The sequence below is a fragment of the Equus asinus genome, unplaced genomic scaffold (assembly GCF_041296235.1).
Source record: "Equus asinus isolate D_3611 breed Donkey unplaced genomic scaffold, EquAss-T2T_v2 contig_800, whole genome shotgun sequence".
Lineage (NCBI taxonomy): Eukaryota > Metazoa > Chordata > Mammalia > Perissodactyla > Equidae > Equus > Equus asinus.
Window position 1 is genome coordinate 1004968 of NW_027225517.1, and position 23569 is coordinate 1028536.

General features: G+C 37.8%; 1 pseudogene; it reads left to right on the forward strand.

The window, feature by feature from the left end:
- The first annotated feature begins 435 nt into the window (after positions 1-435).
- Positions 436-2207, forward strand: LOC139044309 (olfactory receptor 4D11-like; annotated as a pseudogene).
- The last annotated feature ends 21362 nt before the right edge of the window (positions 2208-23569 follow it).

Below are 23569 nucleotides of genomic sequence, written 5' to 3' on the forward strand. Positions count from 1 at the left end.
TTGAATTTTAAGACTTGCATCCATTGTACTCCTAGGTACTTACCCAAGAGAAATGAAAACTTATGTCCACACGAAGACCTGTATATGAATATTCATAGCAGCTTTACATGTAATAGTCAAAAACCAAAAACAACCCCAAATGTCCATCAGCATGTGAAAGAATAACAAAATGTGGCACACCCATACAATAAAAAAGAACAAAATATTGGTAGACCCCAAAGTATGGATGAATTCTATGAGTGAAACAAGCCAGACAAAAAAGGAGAACACATTGTAGGATTCCATTTGTAGAAAATGCAAATGAATGGATAGTGATAGAAAGAAGATCAGTGGTTGCCTGTAGAAGGATGGGAAGAGTGGACATATTACAAAGGGCCACAAGGACACTTTTGGGATGACACAAATGTTAACTATCTTAAATATAGTGACGATGTCATGGGTATACGCTTATATCAAAACATATCAAAGTGTATACGTCAAATACTTGAGTCTATTGAATGTCAATGATAGCACAATAAAAAAATAACTTTTAAAAATAAATTTGAATAATGAACAGAAGAGAAGCTCTAAGTTATCACTTTTCTTTTCATAGCTGAAAAGCTCTTCAACACCCGGGTGGTTTGATACCTAAAGTAGTTTAAGGTAAAGACAGAAACAAAGTAATCCCCTTAAGGAAGAATAGAGCAACAGAGAAGAATTCTTAGGGCTTTAAAATTTTCTAATTTTTCACAGCATTACATCTGAGTTTTAAAAAGGGAAGAGTGCTTCTGTTGAATTCAGTCTAAAGACAACCATTTTGCAAATAGGAGCTTTTAAACTATTTAAATGGAGATTTCAGTCTGGAAAAAAACCCGACGCTCTTGTGGAACCTCAAAGAACCCCAGTCATACCAAATAGGCACTTTCTTATCCACACACCAAACTGCATCCATTTTTATATCCCTCCTTCCACAATAGTCCATCTCTGAATATTTAACATCCACTTGTTCATCTTGGATACTTAGAACGTATATGCTGAGAAAACTATTTTTATGCATTTTCTAAAATACTTATAATTTACAGAAGAAATAATGATTAAATGCATGCTCGTGTAGAGGATGTCATTTTGGACACATCAACTATAATCTCGGAACAACTCTTCATGTGCTGATAACACCTTGCCAGTATTCAGACCTAACACCTGACTCTATAAACCTGAATATATTAAGGGAGTGTAAACCCTTTCTGAAATAACCCTTTTAATTTTTTTCCAAGCTACATAAAGAAGAAATGTGATTCAATGGAGTTGGGAAATGGCTCTGGGTTAAAAAATATATATTTCTAGGACTTAGTCCAAAGACCTGAGCTTGGTATGATTTCTCTTTTTATGTTTTGTGTATCATACAACTTTGCTGGGAAACTTCCTCAACACAGCTACTGTGACTTGTGAGTCCTTCCTTCATACCCCCATGTATTTCCTTCTCCACAATCTAACCATTCTTTACATCTTCTTCACCTCCATCACTGCTCTAAAGGTCCTAGTAAATCAGCTATCAAACATAAAGACCATATCCTATACACACAGCATGACACAGTTGTTTTTCTTCCACCTCCTCAGTGGAACAGACATTTTTTCTTTGTCAGTGATGGTGTTTGACCACCAGATAGCCATCTCCCATCTCCTGCACTATATGACCACCATGAGTAGGGGGTGATGCACTGCCCTCATTGTGGCATCCTGGATGAAGAGTTTTATACATTCCATCATGCAGATTTCCCTGTTGCTGCCTCTACTTTTCTGTGGACCCAAACTTCTTGACACTTTTTACTGCAATGTCCCCAGGTCCTCAAACTCACCTGTACAGACACCTTTGCACTTGAGCTCCTGATGATTTCCAACAATGGCTTAGTCACTACCCTGGGATTTGTCTACCTGCTTGTGTCCTACACAGTCATCCTAATGATACTCATGTCTTATGCAGGGGAGGGCAGGAGGAAAGCCTTATTCACCTGCGCCTCACACATCACTGTGGTAACACTGTATTTTGTGCCTTGCATCTATGTCTATTAGTGGCCCTTCACGGCCCTCCCACAGATAAGGCCATCTCTGTCATGTTCACTGGCATTTCCTCTCTGCTGGACCCCTTGATCTACATGCTGAGGAACCAGGAAATGGAGTCAGCAATGAAGAGACTGAAGAGAAGACTCAAGCCTTCTGTGAAAGAATAGGAGTCTCCAACCTCTTCATCACCAAGGACTCCTTCCATTATTCTTCACATAGAGTCATACTTATATACTCAAATATATTGTCAATAAGCCAAATACTCTTACTAGGTAATGATTTATTTTTCTAGTTAATAGGTAGCTGGTAACTCAAGCTTCTGGTAAGCATGAAGTAACTAGCGTTATAGGATTGAACTGATTGATGTATTTCCATTTAAAGAGCAAAGGAACAATGTGTCAATGATGACAACAATACGGCAAGTGAAGATAATGGTTGAATTCAATTCTTTTTTTCAAGAGGTAAGTAAATAGAAACCTAGAAATAGAATGATTTGCTCAAGATTTCATATCAACTTAATTACAGAGATAACTCTTCAGATACCCAATTGATTGCTCTTCTACCATTTGAATGTAACTTTTTACATTACTGGGCCTGTCTATGCCAAACTGCAATCCAGTTCTAGAAAGATCTCGTGATCAGTGCATCTGAAGTACACATATATAGGGACACATTTCCCATCACAGTTTAAGACATTTTTTCTGCTTTAACTCCAAAAGAGTTTGTGACCTTGAGGACCTCAAAGGTACATAATAGTTATCCATCTGGATTCCTATCAGGAATTACTAAGCTTTGAAAGATTTCACAAAATGGCCTAAAAGGACTGATGTGATGTAGAATTAGATGTGCCAGATTCACATTCTTGTGATAAGTTTAGACAAAGGCAGAATCTCAGGGATGCTACACAAAGAGTAAGCCATTCTCATTATTCAAGAACTGATTTTCCTGTTGCAGATTTACCAGAGCTAATCTGAGATTGACTTCATAATTGAGGATTAACATTCTTCCCACTTCCCATTTCCCAATTCCCAAAGAGACAGAGGAAAATTTGAAGAAGATAAAACTTTAATGAGTCTATTCTTCAGCCTGTTGGTTTTTGTGAACAGGAAGTACTGGCTAGTGTTTTTGTCTGGGAAAACTTGGTAAAAGTAAAGCATTATAGCTGAAAGCTCTAACTTCAGAGTCGTGCATACCTGGGTCTGAATCCCATCTCTGCCATCCACCAGTGGTTGGATGTGGAGCAAGTTATTTTATCTCTTAACAGGTCACAGTTCACCTATACAAAGATACTTATAATATCCATCTCATGGTCTTGTTGTGAAGGTTAAAGTGTGATGGTATATGTGAAACATACAATGACTGGAAATTGTAAATGCTCAGGGAAAAACTAATGTCATTTTGATATCATCTGTATTGTTCTGCCTAACACACATGCTGCCCTTCATTGACCTCTTATATTCTCCTCCTATATGGCCCATACTCCTCATTATTGGGAAAGAAACTGATGGGGTAGAAAATATGGGAATGAACATTGAATTCAAAGCAGCTTTCATCCTAGAATTTCTAGCTTTCTGTAATTAAAATATGACAATAAGTTTGCGTGCTGTTTTGACAACTTAAAGAGTCATCCTGGCTCAGTGATATCAACAGCATGGTAGAGTGAGCTGTTCCTGTTTTCTCACCCTCTTTTGAACTACAACTAAATAGACATTCAATGACCACTGGAGGAAGCCCACACATCACAACAGGAGGCCTGAGAGACACTCGCAGCTATACATCTGAGGGTGGATGGACCGGCCCCCTGGGAAGTGGCAGAGATAGGTGAGCACACGCTGCTCTCCCCCAGTAGCCCTATGCACACACATGAATACTTTCCAACCTGGTGCAAACACTTAGAAATTGGGAACACGCAACATGGTAACTGTAAGAGGAGGAGGTGGTAACCCTTATCCCACACTAGTGGTCACTCTCCCAGTGGAGAGAGGAAGCCCACCACACCCTTGTGTTGTAAAGGAGCAGCCATAGCTGGGGTTCCAGCAAGGAAGCCCTGCCCACCAAGCACAGTGGCCTGTGGACTGTGGATAATAAACAGGGACCTCAACAGATTCCCGCACTCGGGCAAACACTTCCCAGGCACACGGAATGCTCACAGTGCAACTGCGCTCCCACAGAGCAAACTGGTAAGGGCTACTGCGGGAATAAGAGTGGCACCTTTGAACCCACAGGCGCTCACTTTCCTGGCAGGGAATGGGAGCCCATCGTGTCCCAGTGCTGTCAAAGAATAACCATAGCTCAGGTCCCACAGAGGAAGCCCTGCTCACCAAGCACAGTGGCCCCGTACATTGTGGAGTGTAAACAGGGACCTCAGCAGATTTCCATGCTGGAGCAAACACTTTCTAGGTGTGTGCGAACACTCACAGTGCAGCTGTGCTCCCAAAGAAGGAATGGGTCTGGGCAGCTGCAGGAATAAGCACAGGAGCTTTGAGCCCACTGGTGATAACTTTCTGGTGGGGAGGGGGAGCTCAGAGCACCCCTGAAGCTCCAAAGAGTGGCACTGGCCTAACAAGGAAGCCCTCCTGAGAAGGACAGCCCACATCAGTGCCTGAATGCATCCCAAGCTGGGGCAAGCACCCATAATACCCCCACAGCTTCCAGCAGATTGGGTGGGGCCAGAAATACTGCTCCTGCTCCCCCCTAGTGGTAACCGGGTGAATCAGCATCCTAAGAATACCACAAAGGATTAGTTCATCAAATACCATGAGAAACTGCAGCAAAAATTCAGACCAGAAGGAAAATGACAATTCTCAAGAAACTAACACTGAAGACACAGAAACATACAACCTAAATGACAGAGAATTCAAAATAGCCATCATAAGGAAACTCAATGACTTGCAACATAACACAGAAAGACAATTCAAGGAGCTCAGCAATAAAATGAATCTCTTCACCAAAGAGATTGAGAAAAAATCAAGCAGAAATTCTGGATGTGAAAAACACAACTAATGAAATAAATAATAATCTAGAATCATTAAGAAATAGAATTAATCTTATGGAGGAAAGAATTAGCCTTCTTGAGGATAAAAGTGTAGAAATTCTACAGGTCACCACCTGTAGAGGTGACAGAACTAAGATTTTTTAAGAATGGAGGAATTCTTCAAGAACTATCCAACTCAATTAGGAAAAACAACACAAAGACTATATGTATCCCAGACAGCAAAGAGAGAGAGAAAGGAGCAGAGAGCTTGTTCAAAGAAATAATTGCTGAGAACTTCCCAAACATGAGGAAGGTTTCAGATTTACAGATAAATGAAGTTAATCAAATGCCCAAATTTATCAACCCTAAAAGACCCTCTCCAAGGCATATAATAGTAAAAATGGCAAAAGTTTGGGATAAGTAAAGAATATTAGCAGCAGCAAAGCAGAAGAAAATAACTTACAAAGCAAACCCTATCAGACTTTCAGTGGATTTCTCAGCAGAAACCTACAAGCTAGGAGAGAATGGAATGATATATTCAAAATACTGAAAGACAAAAACTTTCAGCCAAGAATACTCTATCCAGTGAAACTTTCCTTCAGGTACGGTGGAGAAATAAAAGCTTTCCCAGATAAACAAAATCTGAGGGAGTACATCACCGCAAGACTTCCCCTACAAGAAATAATTACAGATTCCTTCACACTTGCAACAAAAAGGTAAAGGTCTACAAATCTCTGAGCAAGGAGATAAATAGACAGACATGACCAGAAACTTGCAGCTCTCTACTATAACAAGTAGGCAAAGGCTCAATTACAACTTAAAAGAGAAAGGGAAAGAAAGGATCAAAAGTAACAATAAACACTTCAACTTAACCACAAACTCACAAAATTAAAAAGACAACAATGTGTAATAGCAATTACTCAGAAAGGGAGAGGAAAGGGAAGGAACCTACTTATGGTAATGGAGATAAGAGGCTATAAGAAAATGGACTATCTCATCTCCAATATCTTTCATACAATCCTCACAATACTACTAAACAAAAGATCAGTGCACAGCCGCAACTCACAAACTGAGAAATCCCTCTCAGAAAACCAACAAAATGAAACAGCACTCAGAAATACAAAGGAAAAGAAACAGTGGGAACATAGAACAACCAGAAAACAAGAGATAAAATGGCAGCATTAAGCCCTCATATAACAATAATCTCTCTAAATGTAAATGGACTGAACTCTCCAATAAAAAGACACAGAGTAGCTGGATGGATTAAAAAATAAGACTCACCAATATGCTGCCTCCAGGAAACACACCTCAGCTACAAAGACAAACATAGGCTTAGTGTGAAGGGATAGAAGAAAATACTCCAAGCTAAGGGCCAACAAAAGAAAGCAGGTGTTGCCATACATTTATCAGACAAAGCAGACTCTAAGTTAAAAAGACAATGAGAGACAAAGAGGGGCAGTATTTAATGATAAAAGGGACATTTCACCAGAGGACATAACACTTATTAATATACATGCACCTAACATGGGGTACCAAAGTACATAAAGCAATTATTAACAGACATAAAGGGAGAAATTAACAGCAACACAATAATAGTAGGGGACCTCAACACTCCACTTAATTCAATGGACAGATTATCCAGACAAAAGTCAACAAGGAAATAGTAGATTTCAATGAAACACTTGGACAGATGAACTTAATAGACATATATAGAGCATCCCATCCAAAACCAGCAAAATATACATTCTTATCAAGTGCCCATGGAACATTCTCAAAGATAGACCGTATGTTGTGCAACAAAACAAGCCTCAATAAATTCAAGAAGATTGAAATCATCCCAACCATCTTCTCTCACCACAATGCTAGGAAGCTGGAAATCAACCACAAGAACAAAACTGGGAAAGTCAGAAATATGTGGAGATTAAACAACATGCTTTTGAACAACCATTGGATCATTGAAGAAATCAAAGAGTAAATTTTAAAAAACCTGGAGACAAAGGAAAATGGAAACACAGTACACCAACTATTATAGGATGCAGCAAAAGCAGTCATAGGAGGGAAATTCATAGCAATACAGGCCTACCTCAACAATCAAGAAAAGTCTCAAATAAGCAATCTTCAAATGCATCTAACAGAGCTAGAAAAAGAAGAACAGACAAAGCCCAAAGTCAGCATAAGGAGAGAAATAATAAAAATAAGAATAGAAATAAATGAAATAGAGACTTAAAAAACAGTAAAAAGGATCAATGGAACTATGAGCTGGTTCTTTGAGAAGATAAACAAAATTGACAAACAGCCAGACTCACCAAGAAAAAAAGAGATGCAGCTCAAATAAATAAAATTAGAAATGAAAGGGAGAAATTACAACAGATATTGCAGACATACAAAGGATTATAAGATAATACTGTGAAAAACTATATGCCTGCAAATTCGATAACCTGGAAAAAATGGATGAACTCCTAGACTCATACAACCTCCCAAAACTGAATCAAGAAGAAATACAGAATCTGAATGGACAAATAACAAGTACAGAGATTGAAACAGTAATCAAAAACCTCCTAAAAAACAAAAGTCCAGGACCAGATGGCTTCTATGGATAATTCTACCAAGCAGTCAAAGAAGATTTAGTACTTATTATTCTCAAACTATTCTGAAAAAGTGAAGAAGACGGAACATTTCCTAACCCATCCTATGAGACCAACATTACCCTGATAGCAAAACCAGACAAGGACAACACAAAGAAGGAAACTACAGGCCAATATCACTGATGAACATTGATGCAAAAATCCTCAACAAAATATTCGTAAACCAAATACAGCAATACATTAAAAGAATCATACACAATGATCAAGAAGGATTCATTCCAGGGATGGAAGGTGGTTCAACACCTGCAAATCAATCAATGTGATACAAGACATTAACAAAATGAGGAATAAAAATCACATGATTATTTCAATAGAAATGCAGAGAAAGCATTTGACCAAATTCAACATCCATTTATGATAAAAACTCTCAATAAGATGGGCATTGAAGAAAAGTACCACAACATAATAAAGGCCATATATGACAAACCCACAGCCAACATCATATTTAATGGTGAAAAACTGAAAGTCATCCCTCTAAGAACAGGAACCAGACAAGGATGCCCACTGTTACCACTCTTATTTAACATAGTATTGGAAGTCTTAGCCAGAGCAATCAAGCAAGAAAAAGAAATAAAAAGGATCCATATTGGAAACAAAGAAGTGAAACTGTCACTCTTTGCAGGCATGATTTTATATCTAGAAAATCCTAAAGAATCCACTAAAAAACTTTTAGAAATAATAAATGAATACAGTCAAGTCGCAGGATACAAAATGAACATACAAAAATCAGTTGTGCTTGCATACACTAACAATGAAGTAGCATAAAAAGAAATTAAAAATACAATCCCATTTACAATTGCAACAAAAAGAATAAAATACCTAGGAATAAACTTAATCAAAGAGTTGAAAGACCTGTACACCCAAAACTATAAAACATTGTTGAAAGAAATTGAAGAAGACACAAAGAAATGGAAAGATATTCCGTGCTCTTGGATTGGAAGATTTAAGGTAGTTAAAATGTCCATCCTTCCTAAAGCAATCTATAGATTCAACGCAATCCCTACCAAAGTTCCAACAACATTTTTCACAGTAATAGAACAAAGAATCCTAAAATTTGTATTTAACAACAAAAGACCTCAAACAGCCAAAGTATTCCCGAGAAAAAAGAACAAAGCTGGAGGTATCACACTTCCTGATTTCAAAATATACTACAAAGCCATAATAACCAAAACAGCATGGTACTGGCACAAAAACTGACACAAAGATCAATGGAACAGAATCTGGAGTCCAGAAATAAACCTACACATTTATGGACAGCCAATATTTGACAAGGGAGCCAAAGACCATACAGTGGAGAAGGGAGAGTCTCTTCAATAAATGGTGTTGGGAAAACTGGACAGCCACATGGAAAAGAATGAAAGTAGACCATTATCTTGAACCATACTTGAAAAGTAACTCCAAAGGGATTAAATATTTGAATGTAAGAACTGAAACCATATAAATCCTAGAAGAAAATATAGTCAGTATATTCTTTGACATTGGTCTTAGCCACAGCTTTTCAAATACCATGTCTACTCAGGTAAGGGAAACAAAATAAAAAGCTAACAAATGGGACTACATCAAACTAAAAAGCTTCTACAAAGCAAAAGAAACCGTCAACAAAATGGAAAGACAACCCACCAATGCGAGAAAATATTTGCAAATCGTTTGTCAGACAAAGGGTTGATATCCAAAGTATATAAAGAACCCACATAACTCAAAAAAAAAAACCCCCACAAACAACCCAATCAAAAACTGGGCAGAAGATATGAACAGACATTTTTCAAAGGAAGATACACAGATGGCCAACAGGCACATGAAAAGGTGCTCAACATCACTGATCATTTGGGAAATGCAAATCAAAACTACCATGAGACATCACCTTACACCAGTCAGAGTGACTGTAATTACCAAGACCAATGACAAAAAATGTTGGAGAGGATGTGGAGAAACTGGAATGGTCATGCACTGCTGGTTGGAATGAAAACTGGTACAGCCACTAGGGAAAACAGTATGGAGATTCCTTAAAAAGCTAAAAATAGAAATATCATATGACCCAGTTATCCCACTACCTGGTATCTACCCAAACAACTTGAAAGCAACAATCCAAAGTAACATATGTACCCTTGTGTTCATTGCAGTACTTCACAATAGCCAAGACGTGGAAACAATCCAAGTGTCCATTGACTGATGATTAGATAAAGAAGCTGTGGTAGAGATATACAATGGAATACTACTCAGCCATAAAAAAGACAGATTCATCCCATTTGCAATAACATGGAAGGACCTGGAGGAAATTACGCTAAGTGAAATAAGCCAGTCTGAGAGAGACAAATACCAGATGATTTCACTCATATGTGGAATATAAACAAGCAGATGGACAAAGAAAATAGTTCAGTTGTTACCAGAGGAAGGGAGGTGGAGGGTGGGCACAGAGGGTGAAGGGGAGCACTTATGTGGTGTCAGTCAAGAAATATTGTACAACTGAAATCTCACATTGATGTAAACTATTATGAATTCAATTAAAAAATAAAGAATAACAGATAAAAAACATCTCCTTCAAGGGCTGCATAGCTCAAACGTTCTTCTACCATCTGGGAGGTGCAGATGTTTTTTTCTCTCTCTGTGTTGGCATTGTATTGCTATACCATTTCGTTACCATCTCAATACCCTCCATCATATGACTATAAGGAGTAGGCAACGATGCACTAGCCTAGTTGAGGCCTCCTGGGTGGGGGTCTTTGTCCACTCCATCGTCCAGATTTCTTTATTACTTCGCCTCCCCTTCTGGGGACCCAGTGTTCTTGATCCATTCTACTGTGATGTCCCCGGAGCACTCAAACTAGCCTTCACTGACACCCTCACTCTGGAGCTCCTGATGATTTCCAATAATGGATTACTCAGCTGTTATATATTCTTCTTTCTCCTCATATACTACACAGTAATCCTGAGGATGCTGAGATCTCATTCTTGAGAGGGCAGGAGAAAAGTCAATACACCTGTACCACACACATCACTGTGGTGACACTAAACCTGGTGCCCTGCACCTATGTTTATACCTGGACCTTCACTGCCCTCCCCCCAGGCACTGCCATTTCAGTCACCTTCACTGTCACCTCTCCTTTGCTCAATCCTATGATCTTCACCTTGAGAAATCAGGAAATGAAGTCAGCCATGAGGAAACTAAAGAAACAACAAGGTATTAAGAAATAACCCAAATTCTATGAGGATGAGATAACACTTAAATTTAAAGATAGATTTTAAATATCACTTTCTCAAAATGGAAAGAGATCAACTTAATGCAAAAAACAAATGAGAATCTATGGATACCATGGAGTCTTAAGAGAGGCCTGTCCTACAGTATGTGCTGGGGACCTATGGGTGATGCTATTTAAGGTGAGACCCATTCATGTCTTCCACTACCCACTTTCAATTATTCACCCCACATATATTGACAGGACACATGTTATGTGCCTGACAGTGGTAGGATTCAGACTTCTTCAGGACGATTAAAGATAGTCACTGACCTACATGCATACTCCAAGATGCTTTAATGAAGATATGAACAAGGTGCTGTGGAAACATTGTAGGCACTTTACTTGAGAACTTCAGAAGACACTTGAGCATGAGTAGATCTTTTCAAGGGAAAAAGGCAGAGAGGGGCAATCTAAGGAATCACTATGTGCAGAGGGAGAGAATAGTCTAAAAGTGTGCCACATTATGCAACAGTCAGCTCATTGGAGCCATGAAATACTACACTCATGGAGTCAAAACCAGTATTTGACATTCAAAAGGAAAGTTCAGAAAGAAGAGCTCCTTCTGTGATCCCCTGAGCAACGCAAATCCATGATTTCCTCCATGGAGAGAAGATTCCCAAATCATTCCAAAGCCATGATTACCTCCTGGTCAGAAGGAAGTAGTGCTATAGGTGGGAGTATTCATAAAGAAATAACACTGATGGGTAGATGTTGTGACAGCTCACATGGATTTATGAAATGCTTAAGCAAAGATAGATGCTAAGCACTCTCATGGGAAACAACTGACTCCCCATTATGTAGCAGAATTTTACCAATCACAGAATGGACAGGCCAAAATTTCTCATTGTTTCTGTTTTTTCATTTTGGGTTTTTTTCCAGCTTTGTGGAGGCATAATTGACATGTAACATTGTGAAACTGAAGCTGTACAACATGCTGATTTGATAAACACACATATTGTAATATGATTACCACCACAGCATTAGCTACCACCTCCATCACATCACATAATTAACATTTCCTTTTTGTGGTGCTTGTTGTTTCTCACATAGAGACCTCACAACTTTTTTGCACTTCCCACTCACTCCATTAGAAGGAAAAGAAAGAGTAATGAAAATCATGCAGGTTTACTCAGTGAATCAGAATTTGCTAGTCTCTGTGAAATGAGAATGGTTCTAGGAGAAGGTTTATATAACAATCCAGCTGGTATTTTGATGGGATCTATTGACTTTACTGCACAGTGTCTCCCATTATAGAGCTTAAGCCATAGAAGCTGGCATTCATGTATTAATTGGACACATCAACACGGGGACAAAAATGTTCGCTGGTCTTCAGAAACAGCTGTTCCATGTAGTCAGAGAAGCAGACTTCTGTTTCTTCTGTCTTAGCCTCTACCTGTCTCTAGATCCCCAGAATCCTTTCCATTCATCCAGCAAATGGAGAAAGGGAGAGAAGATTAAGAACTATGGGGAGAAAGGGGGCAGAGTGATTATGGGCCAGTCCTGAAAGTAATGTGTATCACTTTCGACCACATTTCACTGGCCATCTCTTAGTCATATGGCCCCAATTAACTGCAAGGGAGTCTGGAGAATGTAATCCTGCTGTGTCCCCAGAAAAAAGAGGAGAACATGAAAAACTATGAACTCTGCTGGTCTTTTCCACAGATATGACTCATTACTAGGAAATCACAATGGGAATAGATGACAAGGACTGAGAGTCTCTAAAAGGATTCACTTAATACATAAAACTGTTTGCTGGAAGTACTACTGGCCCCTTGGAATTCACAGAGAACCAAAGTGAAATGAGAGAGATATGGAGAAAGGAAATGTAATTGAAAAGAAGAGAAAGTTGATCAAGGTAAGCCTAGGAACTAGGATGACAATAGACTAGAAGGACAGGCTCCAAAACATAGAACACTGCAAGAGAGTGTTCAAAGAAGATTGGTCAAGGAGACAACCCTCACTTATCCTCATACTTTCTACAGGCAAGTTGTAAATAAACATTTAATCATGCAGATGCTCCTGTAGAGATGAGTGTCATCTTCTTTGTTGATTGTTTCTTCGTGTGTTCTATTTTATGCCCATCAATAAAACATTTCCTGAATTATTTTCTAATATTAGGCATACTTGCTCAAGCATAAAACTAAATAAAGATGTACATTTGTCTTTAGCTGCATCCATCTGCAGACCACATGACCACTTACTCCCTCACTGAATGTTTCCTCTGGCATTACTGTTCTTCAGATCGTACCTACTTTTCACAAGTATGCCTTTTTCTTATTGCTTTGTTGAATTGACCTTGAGCAAACCTTTGTGACTGGGAAAATTTTAAGTAACCAAAGATCAATACAATCAGAGTTTATGTTCCCAAGTGTAGGACCGTGCAAATGACAGAAACCCAGCAAAAGCTGCCCAGGAAGCTGCCTTGGACTGTTTACACATGCAAAACAACTTGATCACACACAGTGATGAAAAGCAATGGAATTCAGGGCACCATTAAATTTACTTCTCTTTCAATGTGGCACCAAATAATTATTTGGATTAATCTATATTTTTCTCTACGTAGAGCTTTTTCTTAGAGAACTATTAGATATTAAACTGATTATAGTTTATCCTAGAAATGTCCCATATACTTGGTCCTACCATCCCTGATTTTTTTCTATGAAAGGTTGTTTGGTTTTAAACTTTTACAATATTTTTCATAAGCAAATCAATGTATATAAATACACAAACTGACTTGTTTAGGAGTGATCCTGCCATTCTGGACTTATTTGAGAAATTCAAAGAAGGTTTTGGTTGTTGAAGCTTAATTTCTAACATTCTAGGTTAGTCAGCAAAACAGGAACTATATTTAGGCATCCATGAAGCTCCAGTCACAAGACACTACCCTGGAAGGATCTGAAGAGTTTTCTTGTTCTTATTGTTGTTGCATATCTGGTCTTTCAAGTCTAAAATGGAATGTCATCCACATTGCTCTTATTCAATAAAGTAAACTATTAATTTAGTACTGTATTAGTAACATATTGCTGCATTACAGATGAAGCCAAATCATAGTGGCTTAAAATGACACACATTTCTCAAGTCACAGTTTGTGTGGGATGGGAATCAGGCAAATCTTAGCTAGGTCTTCTGCTTGATAGTCTCTCACAAACCTATAGTCAAGGTGTCAGCTGGGAGCTGCAGTCTCATCTGAAGGTTCAACTGGTGAAAGACCCACTTCCAGGCTCACTCACATGATTGTTGGTCAGAATCAAGAGCTGTCGGTCTGAAGTCTCAGCCCCTTACCAGCTGTTGGCTGGAGGCCTGCCTCAAGTCCTAGACTTGTGAGTCTCTCCAACATGGCAGCCTACTTCTTGAAAGGTAACAATCAAAGAAAAAGAGAGTGTGTCAAGAGGATAAAAGCCATAGTCTTTTACAGCCTCATCTTGGAAGTTACATCTTATCACTTTTTCTACATTCTCTTCTAAAGAAGCAAGTCACTAAATCCAATCTACACACAAAGAGAAAGAATTGTGCAAGATTTTGAATATCAGGACAGAGACTGCAAAGTTCTAGAAGTAAACTATTGCAAAAAATCATTGCAAATTATGAAAGAAATGCAAAAGTTATTTATTCAAGATGGGTTACAAAAGACCAAAAGAAGGAAGAGGGCATAAGGGAGAGGGTCATAGATAATTCAAGGAGAATGATAGTGCCTGCTACAAAAAGGAAGTACTTAGTTCTTGAAAATGATAATATCGATTTTAGACATTTTAAGTTAGAGGTGTGCAATATAACCAAGTGAGACTATCCATAGATCTATGGTGAGACAAGGTTTCCAAAATGACATTGGGACTGAGACAAGGGGGAAAATAGAATTCATTGCTTTTAGCATCTCTGAAACCAGAGGGTCTAGAACATGGAGGTGCTCAGTAAACATATCACAATTTAATACTTGGTGAATAAATAGTACCACCACAACCTTTGTCTGCCTTTATCCCTTCTTCATGAGAGCAGTTTTGTGGAAAACAGGAGCAAATCCATTTTTCAGTCTTTCTGATGCTTCTGATTACGTATCTTAATAGAATAAAAAGCAAACCGTCTGCCTAGAAAAAAATGGAATGGACTGCTACACGGGAGCTCTATTCATTTTCCCTCAGCTCCTATCTCCTAAGGAGACAGATTCCTATTTCTCCCCTATGATCTCTTCAAGCAAAGATATCTGCACTTTAAGTACAAGGTTCATGAAAATTCATCTTCTCCTTTACATTAAGGGAATTTCAAAACCAAAACGTACATCTTTGCACACATCTTCCAGTGCATGTTTGACTTCTCAATAACATTCAAGGGAGCATCACCCGAATGGAAATTCTGAATACTCAAGCTCAATAATCACATCCAAAAATATTCCCTTTGGTGATTCTTCTACCAGTTCTGGGGCTGACAGACTGGTAGTCATGGCAGGGGAACCTTGCAGCAGTGTGGTAGGACCATGCATAGACAATTAAGCATAGCAGGATGGTGCAGACACAAAGGATCAGCAACCTGGAACACTGACGTTGAGAAAGAACACCAGCAGGAAATTAAGTATATAGAACATAGTCCCTAAAGACTAATTGAAAGCAAGCAGGACGCAAATGTGAAATATAACAGAAGTTCTTGGGTGCCCAAGCAATGGGGTAAAGGATAGCACTATGATGTGCATACACACAGTAGACAACAGGGATATCTATCTCAACATAGCAGAGATCCAGCAGCTAGGTCTAACTTCAATAACAGTTACCCTATGACTACTTATTAAGCATATACTACATACCAAACACTGTTTGTAAACATTCTTCTATATTACTTCTGTTGTGAAAGCAACTTTGCAGCTTCTTTTTCATTGATTCACCTATAAAATACATGGCACAAACTCTAACAACCATTCAGTCTATGTAAAGAGCCTTAGCTTTTAAAGATCTCCATTGCCTTTCACTCCCAATGACTTTGTCCAAGTTGGATGTGACCTGGGACTTATAAAGTCAGACTTTGTAAAGCCCCATTACATTACTAGAGTGATGGCCACAGTCTAGAACTACCTGTCCTACTGTTCATACCACTGCCTCAGGCATAGGTTAGTTTGACAAATTGAAAAAGAAAAGTATTTAATGGCAGGGGCACCTTGCAGCAGTGTGGTATGACCATGCATAGACAATTAAGGATAGAGAATGGCATTATTAAATATTTTGTTTTTCCTATGTGAAACACTTTATCATTTCCTTTACTACAGTATATTGAATACGCCATAAAACTGCAAGTAGATCTAATTCTCCTTTATATTTTCAGCGTCTACAATAGTGTCTGACATGTAAGAAGCTATAAGTAAGTGTTGGCTGAATCTGTGGAATGGAAGGGAATGAATGTATGTAAGAAAATTATTCCAAATTCTACCTAATCTTGGATTTTAGTATTTAAAATTGACTCTATTTCTTGAACTTCTACATGCAAGCCAAAGAAAACGGAAATTATTGAGTCAAAGTGTCTGTGATTTTATATTCAAGACCTTGGCATCTGTGTGTATGTATATGATATCACAAAATCACGTTTTATGTCCAAAAACATTTGTTGAGACCCATGTACACTATAGAATAGAAACATCACAGGATAAATGAGTGTTTTGTGATATTCACGACAAATGAATGTACAAATTTATTCAAACAGAGTTTCAATAAACCTGTGCTTTGAGTATGTCCAGCTAGACATTTGGGATGCCTGGTAATCATATATGGGAGGATGGCATTCATTTCCTCTCTTTTCCTTCTGGAGCATGGAACCTAGTAAGACTTAGTAAGTAAAATGATTCATTGTAACATAACTATATGCTAATTATTATGATAAGAATAATAATACAAGACTACATTCTTTTATTTTGATTTATTGGGAACAGATAGGTTTCAGAATTTAGAATTTCTAGATTTTAGATTGATAGTGCAGTGTATGTATTGTATATTACATCATTTCTCCCATGGGAAGCATCTGATACCCAAACATTTTAGTATTTCTGTAAGAAAATGTATGAATATTCCCACAAAAAGCAATTTAAAAAATTGTGTATGGCCTCACATTAATTCAGATCAAATTTTACCACAAAATTAGTTCAGGTCAGATAAGATTTTACTACCAAATGGCTTTCTAAAAATCTTTCAGCATTCAGAATTTGGATATTTCAGAATGACTGCCAACAAATAAATAACTGAAAAAGAAGGGCTTGTAGTAGGCAGATTAACCCCCGACCAGGATATTCAGATCTTAATCCCCAAAATCTGTGAGTATGTTACATTATATGGCAAAGGAAAAGGAAACTAAGGTTGCAGATGAAATTAAGGTTGCTAATGAGCTGAGCTTTAAATAGGGAGATTATCCTGGATTATCTGGGTGGGCCCAATGTAATCACAAGGGCCCTTAAAAGTGGAAAAGGTAGACAGAAGAGGAGGCCAGGGTAATGCAATGTGAGGAGTACTTGACTTGACTTGGTTGGCTTTAAAGATGGAAGCATTCACAAGCCAAGGAATATGGCCTTTAGAAAGTAGAAAAAGGAAGATAGTGGATTCTGTCCTAGAACCTTCAGAAAGGAATGCAGCCTACTCACAATGCGTCTCACAGAACACATCTCCATTGTTAAGTAACACATGAGTGTACCAAGTAATCACTTCCTGCAACATACACATATACACACAAGCACACACTCACACACAAACACTCTTCCAAAGAGAGGCAGAGAAAAAGTAAATAAGTTTTGAAGAGGTGATGTCATCAACATGGGGGAGTGAGCTGTTCCCTTTATCTCACCCACTTAGAACCAAAGCTAAATGGACATTCATTGATCAATGGAGAATTCCCGAAACAGTACAACAGGATGTCTGAAAGACCCATGCAGCTATACATCTGAAGGTTGAGGGACTACCACCAGGAAGGTCGCAGAGATAGGTGAGTAGTCTCTGGCCACCCAGCAGCCCTTTGCATGTGTACAACTTCTTCCCCTGCTGGAGCACCCATAGTACCATTGTGGCCCCAAGGGTGGGAGTGCACCACAGTGTGACTGTAGGAACAGGTGATGGCAGGCCTGATCCCCCACGTGATAGGTTTCACATCCAGCAAGAGAGCCCACAGTGCCACCATGGAAGTGGCTTAGGCTCAAAACCAGTAGGAAGCCAAGCACAATGGCTTGTGAGACCAAGGAGGAGACAGTGGTAGATCTGCACACCCAGGAGGATGAGCTTCCAGCTGCTGTGAATAACCACAGTACTGCTGTGGACCAGAATGAGGGAGTGCGTCATGGCAGTACTGTGGGAGCAGGTGGTGGCAGCCCTGAACCCCCATGTGATCACTTTATCTTTGGTGGAGGAGCCTACAGGGCCTTGCAATCCCAAGGAATGGCTCGGGATCAGATAGACACAGCTGATGTGGATCACGGCAGGTTCAGAAAACACAGCTCCTCCCTCCCAAGTGGCAGCAGGTGAAATCAGCCACCAGATACTATCAATATGCAAAGGGACAAATCCACCCCATCAAATATTATGTAGAGGTATATATAATCCAGACAAGAAGGAAAAGACAAACACCCAGAAATCAATCCAGAAGACACAGAAACTTACAATCTAAATGACAGAGAATTCAAAATAGCTATCATAAAAAGATTCAATTAGTTACAAGAGAACTCAGAAAACAGATCAATGAAATCAGGAATAAAATTAATGAACAGAGAGAATTCTGCACAAACGAGATTGGAACATTAAAGAAAAGAGCATCAGAAATGTTGGAGATGTAAAACACAATGAATGAGATAAAGAGAAACCTGGAGTCTTTAAACAACAGAGCTGATATTATGGAGGACAGAATTAGCAATTTAGAGGATAAAAATATAGAAATTCCTCAGATGCAGTAGGAGAGACAATGAAGACTAAAAAGAAATGAAGAAATTCTCTGAGAAATATTCAACTCAAGTAGAAAATGCAACACAAGAATTATGGGTATTTAAGAGGGAGAAGAGAGAGAGAATGGAGCAGAGAGCTTGATCAAAGAAATAATAGCTGAGAACTTCTGAAACCTGGGGAAGGAGCTGGAACTACAAGTAAAAAAAGCTATTAAAACTCCTAGTTACATCAATGTAAGAAGACCTCCTCCAAGACATATATTAGTAAAACAGGCAAAAGTCAATGACAAAGAAAAAATACTAAGGGAAGCAAGGAAGAAGAAAACCTACAAAGGAACCCCTATCAAACTTTAAGATTTCTCAGCAGAACTCCTACAGGTTAGGAGAGAGTGGAATGATACATTCAAAATTCTGAAAGACAAAAACTTTCAGCCAAGCATATTCTATCTCGTGAAAATATCCTTCAGATATGATGGAGAAATAAAAACTTTCCCAGATAAACAAAAGCTGAAGGAGTTCATGGCCACAAGACTTCCACTACAAGAAATGATCAAGAAGGCCCTCATATCTAGAAAAAAAAACACTTACAAAGCCTTGAGGAAGGAGATATAATAGGCAGACAACATCAGAAAATTACAACTCGCTATCAGAACAGATTAGCAAACACTTAATTAGAAAACTAATGATAAAGGGAAGGAAATCATCAAGAATAAACATAATCCCTTCATTTTAACCACAAACTCATAATACAAAATGGGATAAGTTGTGACAACAATAAGTTAGACGGGAAAAAAGAAAGGATGGAACCTGCTTGGACTGAGGAGATAAGAGACAATCAGAAAATAGACTCAAGATCTTTTATACAAACTGCATGGTAATCACTAAACAAAAAATCAGAACAGAGACATAAAGGATGAGTAATGAGAAAATCATCCTGGAGAGCCACTAAACTGAATTGATAGTCTGAAATATACAGAATGAGAAACAAGGGGAATACAGAAAAATTGTAAATAAAGTAATAAAATGGCAGAATTAAGCTCTCATCTATCAAAAATCAGTCTAAATATAAATGGATTGAATTCTCCAATCAAAAGACACAGCTTGGTTGGATGGATTAAAAAACAAGACCCAACAGTATGCTGCCTCCAGGAAACACACCTTAGCTCTAAAGACCAACATGAGCTAGAGTGAAGGGATGGAAAATGATATTCCAAGCTAATGGCACACAAAAGAAAGCAGGTGTTGCCCTACTTATGTCAGACAAAGTAGACTTCAAGATAAAAAAGGCAGAGAGACAAAAAGGGGCATTATATAAAGATAAAAGGGAAACTCTAGCAAGAGGACATAACTCTTATAAATATATCTGCACCTAACACAGGAGCACCAAAGTACGTAAAGCAACTATTAATTGGCCTAAAACAACATATTAAATGCAACATAATAACATTAGGGGACCTGAACACCACACATACACCAGTGGATAGATCATCCATACAGAAATTCCATTAGACAGTGATTAGGCACATATGTGTGATGATGGATTGTAATTAGTCTTTGGGGGGTGAACATGATGTAATCTACACAATAATTGAAATATAGTGATGGACAAGTGAATTTATATAATGTTATAAACCAATGTTACTGCAATAAGAATGGAAAGCCATAAAAAGATTAGAAAATAGAAAAAAAAAGTCAACAGGGAAATAGTGGAACTAAATGAAAAACTAGACAAGATGGACCTAATAGATATAAAAATAACACTCCATCCAAAATCAGCAGAATACACATACTTCTCAAGTGCACATGGAACATTCTCAAAGATAGACCATATATTTGGAAACACAGTAAACCTCAATAGATTTAAGAAGATTTTCCAACCATACCAACCATAATGGTATGAAATTAGAAATCAACTCCAAGTAAAAAGCTGGGAAAGACACAAATGTGTAGAGACTAAAGAACACGCTACTGAACAACAAATGGATAATTGAAGAAATTAAAGCAGATGTCAAAAAATATTGGAGACAAATGAAAATGAAGTACACCATACCAACTCACTTGAGATGCAACAAAAGCAGTTCAAAGAGGGAAATTCATAGCAATACAGGCCCACATTAACAAACAAGAAAAATCTCAAATAAATAATCATAAACTATACCTAACAGAACTAGAAAAAGAAGAACAAACAAATCCCAAAGTCAGAAAGATGGAAATGATAAAAGTTAGAGCAAGAACAATTGAGATTGAAACCAAAAACACAATAGAAAGGATCAATGAAACTAAGAGTTGGTTCCTGGAGGAGATAAATAAAACTGACAAATCTGTAGCAAGACTCACTAAGAAAAAAAGAGAGAAGGCTCAAATAAATAAAATTAAAAATTAAAGAGGAGAAATTACAATGGATACCGCAGAAATACAAAGGATTATAAGAGAATACTATGAAACTATGTACCAACAAATTGGATAACATAGAAGACATGAATAAATTCTTACACTCATACTTCCTCCAAAACTGAATCAAGAATAAATAGAGAATCTGAATAGACCAATCACAAGCAAAGAGATAGAAACAGCAATCAAAAAAATGCCAAAAAATAAAAGTCCAGGACCACATGGCTTCTCTGGAGAATTCTATCAAACATTCAAAGAAGATTTAGTACCTAGCCTTCTCAAATTATTTCAAATAATTGAAGAAGACTGAACACTTCGTAACACATTTTACAAGGCCAACATCACCCTGATCCCAAAGCCAGAGAAGGACAACACAAAGAAAGAAAATTACAGGCCAATATCACTGATGAACATAGACACAAAAAGTCTCAACTAAATAATGACAAACCAAAAACAGCAATACATTAAAAGGATCATAGACCATGATGAGGTTGAATTTATACCAGGGACATAGGCATTGTTCAACATCTGCAGATCAGTCAATGTGATACACGACATTAACAAAATGAGGAATAAAAATCACATGATCATCTCAATAGTTGCAGAGAAAGTATTTGACAAGATCCAACATCCATTTATGATTTAAAAAAAAAACACTCTCAACAAAATGGATATAGAAGGAAAGTACTTCAACATAATAAAGGCCATATATGACAAACCCACAGCCAACATCAAACTCTGCTGAAAAAATGAATACTATCCCTCTGAGAACAGGAACAAGACAAGCGTGCCCACTCTCACCACTCTTATTCAACATAGTACCAGAGGGTTTGGCCAGAGCAACTAGGCAAGAAAAAGAAATGAAAGGTATCCACACTGGAAAGAGAGAAGTGAAACTCTTGCTGTTTGCAGATGACATGATTTTATATATAGGAAACTCTAAAGAATCTATCAGAAAACTATTCAAAATAATCAACAACTAGAGCAAAGTTGCAGGGTACAAAATCAATTTATGAAAACCAGTGCATTTCTATACTCTAATAATGAACTAACACACAGAGAACTCATGAATGCAATCCCATTTACAATCGCAACAAAAAGAGTAAAATATCTAGGAATAAATTTAACCAAGGAGGTGAAAGACCTATACACTGAGAATTATAAGACATTATTGAAATAAATCAATGATGACATAAAGAAATGCAATGATAGTCCACGCACATGGATGAAGAATAAACATGGTTAAAATGTTGATATTACCTAAAGCAATATACAGATTCAATGCAATCCCAATCAGAACCCCAATGGCATTCTTCATGGAAATAGAACAAAGGATCCTAAAATTCATATGGAGGAACAAAAGACCCAGAATAGCTAAAGCAATCCTTAGAAAAAAGCACAAAGCTGGAGACATCACAATCCCTGACTTCAAAATCCACTACAAAACTATAGTAATCAAAACAGCATAGCACCAGTACAAAAACAGACACAAGATCAATGGAACAGAATTGAAAGTGCAGAAATAAAACCACACTTCTATGCACAGCTGATCTTTGACAAAGGAGCTAAGAACATATAATGGAGAAAGGAAATTCTCTTCAACAAATGGCGTTGGGAAAACTGGACAGCCACATACCAAAGAATGAAAGTAGACCATTACTTTTACACTGGTCTCTAGGTAAAAATTAACTCAAAGTGGATTAAAGACTTGAAAGTAAGACATGAAACCATAAAACTCCTAGAAGAAAACATAGGCAGTACACTCTTTGACATCCGTCTTAGAAGTACCTTTTCGAATACTGTGTCTAATCGGGGAGGGGAAACAAAAGAAAAAAACAAACAAACGGTACTTCATCAGACTGAAGAACTTCTGAAAGGCAAAGGAAACCATGAACAAAAAGAAAAGACAACCCACCAACTGGGAGAAAATATTTGCAAATCGTATGTCTGACAAGTGGTTAATCTCTAAAATATATAAAGAACTCAAACAACTCAACAACAACACCAAAAATCCCAATCAAAAAATGGGCAGAGCATATGAACAGACATTTTCCAAACAAGATGTACAATGGCCTAACAGGAATATGAAAAGATGTTCAACATCGCTAGTCATCAGGGAAATGCAATCAAAACTACAATGATATATCGCCTTACACCTGTTAGAATGGCTACAATTACCAAGACAAAAAACAACAAATGTTGGAGAGGTTGTGGAGAAAAGGGGACCCTCACACACTGCTGATGGGAATGCAAACTGGTGCAGCCACTACAGAAAATGGTATAGAGACATCTCAAAAAATTTAAAAAATAGAAATGCCATAAGACCCAGTTATCCCACAACTGGATATTTATCCAACAAACTTGAAATCAACAATTCAAAGCAACTTATGCA